The following is a 5,340-nucleotide window of genomic DNA, read 5'->3' as shown; positions in this document are numbered from 1 at the left end:
CCTTTCCGTGTACTGCATCGCAGAGGCAATGCGTACACAATAGAATTGCCACGTAGGATGCGAACGCATCCTACGTTTTACGTTGGTCGGCTCCGCCCGTACCATCAGTGCGCGGCTTCTTCCGAGGACGGATTTGACCACCCTATTCAAGAATCCCCAAAAGATTCTTGTGATCGCGAACCAGATTCTCATGTTGAACCTGAAGTTTCTCATGCCGGTTCCGAATATCCTCGAAACTACGATGAGCTGATGACAGCTCATCGCGAACTGCATGATACTTCCGTTCGTACTCCAACATGGAGTACGCACTCTTCGAACGGTCTTCCAACCTGGTGAGCCTGCAATGTCTGTTTTAACGAGCGACACTTGGCGCGCTCGTGGTCAAGTCTCTCCTCCAAATCATGGAGGAAGTGATCGATTTTGTCGATCCTCGACATCAGATCCGACATACGGTTCGGATCTAACTTTCCCTCCTCCACCACAACTATTGGTGGATTCCCACAGTGGTCAGCGTTTCCTTGTGGAACGTATCCAGAACCACCGTGATGTGAAGGGGCAGCGAACGAGTTATCTTGTTCGCTGGCGCGGTTATCCACCTTTACATGACAGCTGGCAGCCTCTTTCCAGCTGGTTGCTGACGTTGAGGGCCTCGTCCGTCAGTATGACGAAACTTATCCGATGTCTCAGAAGGCCCATCGGAAAACACGCGCCCCTGGCGCATGTAAGTCGATTGCAAACGTCAATCGCATCCCGCATCTCAATAGAGACGCGAGCCCTTCCCCAGGGCGAAGAAAGGGAATAGACATCCCCGCTTTACTCTCTTCGCGTTGTCAACACAACACGGACAGGGGATCACCCCACGTGAGGCATGGAAGCCCAGCCTCACGTGACAACCGATGCAATTTATACTTTGCACCGGTTGGAGTTCGTTTCTCAAGCTTAACGCGATTCGCGTTAAGTTTTTGAAGCCAGGCTTCGCGTGAGGGTGATGTAACGGGGTGAATCGTTACATGAAATTAACACTTACTTAAAGGTTGTCAATTAGTATATTATTTAAAAGGTAGATAATTTTTGGAGAACATCACTTTTTCTAGTAATGTTCAGAAATCTTATTCATAAATAGGTATAGGCCATTATATCTATTTATCCCGCAGACTAATCAGCTATAAACGTAAACAAAGAGAGAGAGACAAATAAGATTTCAAGTGCATATTTAGTATTAGTTTATAATTAAGTTAGCATTAACAGATAGCAAGAAGAGATACTTAATTATATTAATACAGTTTTCATTTAACCCTCTTTAAGTTAGTCGTCTTAGAGAGAAGTCTTCCTCTGCACGTACTAGTGTACGTGAAATAACGTAAGGCACCACTCGCAACGGAAGCAGTGAGAAGTGGACTTGTACTGAAGCAGTACAAGTCGTAGTGCTCCGTTACAGAGGTAGTTGTGGTGGGCGCGTTAGCGACATTATCCAACGCACTAAGTAATTTAGCTAAGTGTCGTCACGGGAGCGGAAATCCGGCTCCTCGTGCGCACTTACTAAGTAGGAAGTAGTTTTCAGACTGATTTATATTTATTCGCATTTAATATAAATACCATTTCTTACCAATCAAAATGTCATCTTTATGGTTAACACTAATATGTATTGCGAGCGTATCTTTCTAGATACCTCGCGTAACGGATGACGCTAGGCGTCATCCCTCCTAATGTGAATGCACCTATGTACAACACATACACAAGGGTTGGTCACAAATGTGAACCACACCCGAGTGCTGGGTCTAATTACTTTATTTAAGTAACTGACCATCCCCTTAAGCACACAAGTGTACTTAACGGGGACTGTGTAACTTTAGGGCAACTTTAGCACGTTACATTTGGGGGGTTGTAACGGTGTAACGGGCTAATTGCCTTATGTTACACCTCGTAAAGTACCCTTTTCGAGGAGGTCAATTACTTCACGTAAAGTTAATCGACCTGTCACTCGGGTGAGGTTCACATAGTGATCACATTACTTAATAACGACGTTTAGAACAAGACAAAATTTTATACATATTCTAGCAATAGATACCGGAATATATTGTCATTGTTTTAGTGTAACATAATCCTCCGCAGCAAATATAATTTGTGTCTTTAACAAAGAGAGCTTTCTTCTCGAGATAGGAATATGACTCTTCCATCATCAATATATGGCCTTTTTTCTACTGAATAGCAATTATAACTTGTATGCGACACAAACTCTTTCTGCAATCCTTCCATTGCGGTCGTGCAAGAGTAAAGCAATGATAACATGAGTGAAGCGCTCGACACCAGTATGATCTGGCATGAATCGACAATTCGTCACAAAAGAATACACTTCAGTTGGAGAACTGTTGTTGTAGGCGTACACGTCGTTATGCGGCCACGCTCTACTTAGATACACACCCTAGCACAGCGAGGAAGCGGTTTAACCTGCTTCTCTTGCGTGCAGTGAGGTAGTTGTGGCGGGCGCGTAAGCGACCTCACCCAACACACTAAGTGCTCTGGTTGAGTGTCGTCACGGGAGCGGTAATCCGTCTCCTCGTGCGCACTTACCAAGTAGGAAGTAGTTTTCAGGCTGATTTATATTTAATCGTATTATACATAAATACCTATTTTTACCAATTAAAAAATCATCTCTATAGATAACACTTAATATGTATTTCGAGCGTATTTTTCTAGATACCTCGCGTTACGGATGACGCTGGGCGTCATCCGTCCTAATGTGAATGCACCCATGTGCATCACTTACACAAGGGTTAGTCACAATGTGCACCACACCCGAGTGCTGGGTCTAATTACTATTATTTAGTAATTGACCATCCCCTTAAGTACACCAAGTGTACTTAACGGGGACTGTGTAACATTAGGGCAACTTTAGCCCGTTACACCATCCCCCCTTTAAAAACGAATTTACAATTTTAAATTCGTCAAAGAGGAGAGAGGAACTGCGAGCAGCTTTACGCGCCGCTAGTCCACTTGATCACTCTAGCGCACGTGTTTCCATACACGGCGCCCAAGATACCACCTAAAAGGGGCCACGTTGGTGGGTCGTCTGCGAAGACGCCCACTCAACCTCGCACTAAGCGCACGCGCCGCGTTAATTCGCCGGCCGCGTCTAATGCCTTAGTCGGAACGCCGACAGCCACTGCGGCTGTCGCGTTAACAGGGCTAAAGGATCCACCCCACTTTAACAGTGAGGAGTTGATCCGTCGCTCATTGTCAACTACAATGAGTCGACACCGTTGCCGTCACCTCATAGTAGCGATGCGGACAACGAGCTCATGAGGAATGATGATGCGGCATTATTGCCATCCAAACTTCTCTCATGGCTCACAACATGGAGAAGCAGCATTTACGAATGCTGTCTCGTCGCCTACGCTGGAAAGCGCAGCGACAGATAATGAGAGCGCTGCCCATAAAGGCGCAGCCGCTTCTCCGTTGAAAACAACAACGCCTTATGCTCAGACCATAACCAATGGTTCTGACAAAGAGGATTCGGAGCCTAAAGCTCCGCCGACGACACGTGAACGTGCTCAGTCGGTGTCACAAGCCAGTCGTTTAGAATGTGGCTATGTGACGGATGGTATTCCAAAGATGCCCCCTCCATCTAAATGGCCTCGTTTAAACGGGCCAAGAGCGTCGCTCCTAAAGCGTGCTCTTGTAGACGCACATAATTATTATGGCGTCTTTCAATCATGGAGGGCTCAAAAAATCGCTTGGGCGTATTTTCCCGTTCCCGGTCGTGTTGCGTTCAAATGAAGCGCCCGACCAATACGAGGCGGAATTCCTGCGCCGCATTCATCCGCATTCCGATGCGATGAAACAGCGGTCACAGCGAATTAAATTCGCCCGCTTGCGTGTGAAAGATATCATGGGTGGTACTGTACCCCCTGTTTCTTCTCACTACGCAACTTCTGCTAGTCCATTTGAGACTAGCGAAGTGGCCTCAGCTGGTGCTCCTTTTCATAGGTAGCCACCAAGCCGGGCACATCAATACGTAGGGTATCGATCGGTTCCCAAGAGTCAAAACTCTTCGGGTAATCTTTCCATTGGACGAGGATCTGATACCCTTGCCTCACGGAACAGTGGGCAAGCAACCTTTCAACAAGAAAGCGTTGATTCCCACCCACATCCATCAGTGCAGGTGGCGCCCGATAGGAGTGGCGATCTCGCCCACCTATTCGCGGCTGCCTTACCTTCGTCCGTTCAGTCTCAGGCGTTAAACGCTGCTGAACGACGTATTGCGGATCTCGAGAGTTAAGTCTCACGACTGACCTCGGATCTCGTTGATGTCCGAGCGAAGGCTCGTCAGGGTTATGAGCGCCTGAAGACTCGCTTGGACATTTTCGAGCAGATAATGCTGAGAGATCCGCGTTACTCGCGTGATGTCCCTCACTCTCCAAGTCATGATAGTGGTGGGAGGAATCGGTCCGATGGCTTTTCGCCTTCACCGTCACCCACACCCGAACGACGCTCGACTCACAGTCGGCGTCACCATCAGTCTCCTTAGCCAGATGGGGATATGTGACCTCATTTGGGTCTACATATCGTTTCAGACGACCCACGAAAAATACGGGATGCGTCTTCATATACGGGGGAAGGGTGAGCCTATAATTTAGGTCTCCAACCTCTTCAACCACCGTAAAGGGCCCAAAGAAACGCGGCAACAACTTCGTAGTACCTCCAGGTAGTACAGAAATTGCATTTTTAGGTAGGGTAGCAGTACTTAATAGTATTTTTTACCCGCTCTAAAGCGTTATTATTTTTGCGACCATTTCGGTCCGCATATTTTTTTGGCTTGTCCTGTGCGCTTGCCATTGCGTCACGGACTTTATGTGTGGTGGCTAATCGCTCATCTACAAAGCGTTGAGCCTCGCTCAGGCTTTTAGCATCAAACTCGCCTATGATACCGCCAAGAGGTCGGTCATAAGGCGCAGTTTTATTGACCACTGCTAAACTGGCAGGGTCACTAGGGCAAGTTTCAGTCTTTGAGATGATACCCTCATGGGTCATCGTCATATTGACGAAACTATGTCCCTCTTTCGCACCGAGCATAGTGAGGGGCCCTCCCCCACTAAGACTCGGGCTGCGCACAAACGAGACTGGCGTCCGAGGATGGCGCAGTCCGTTAATATAAAACGGTGTCTCACCCGTACTGGCGTGGACACTGTTATTTATAGCGAACTCCACAAAGGGCAATTGCTTGCTCCACTCTTTGGGAGTTGCTATAGTGCGTAAGACATCCGCCACGACCCGATTGGCACGTTCTGTTTGGCCATCGGTCTGGGGATGATCTGCGGTCGACATGTGGAGCTTGCTACC

The sequence above is a fragment of the Bremia lactucae genome, linkage group LG12 (assembly GCF_004359215.1).
Source record: "Bremia lactucae strain SF5 linkage group LG12, whole genome shotgun sequence".
In the NCBI taxonomy this organism is placed as follows: domain Eukaryota; phylum Oomycota; class Peronosporomycetes; order Peronosporales; family Peronosporaceae; genus Bremia; species Bremia lactucae.
This window is presented reverse-complemented; position numbering follows the sequence as displayed.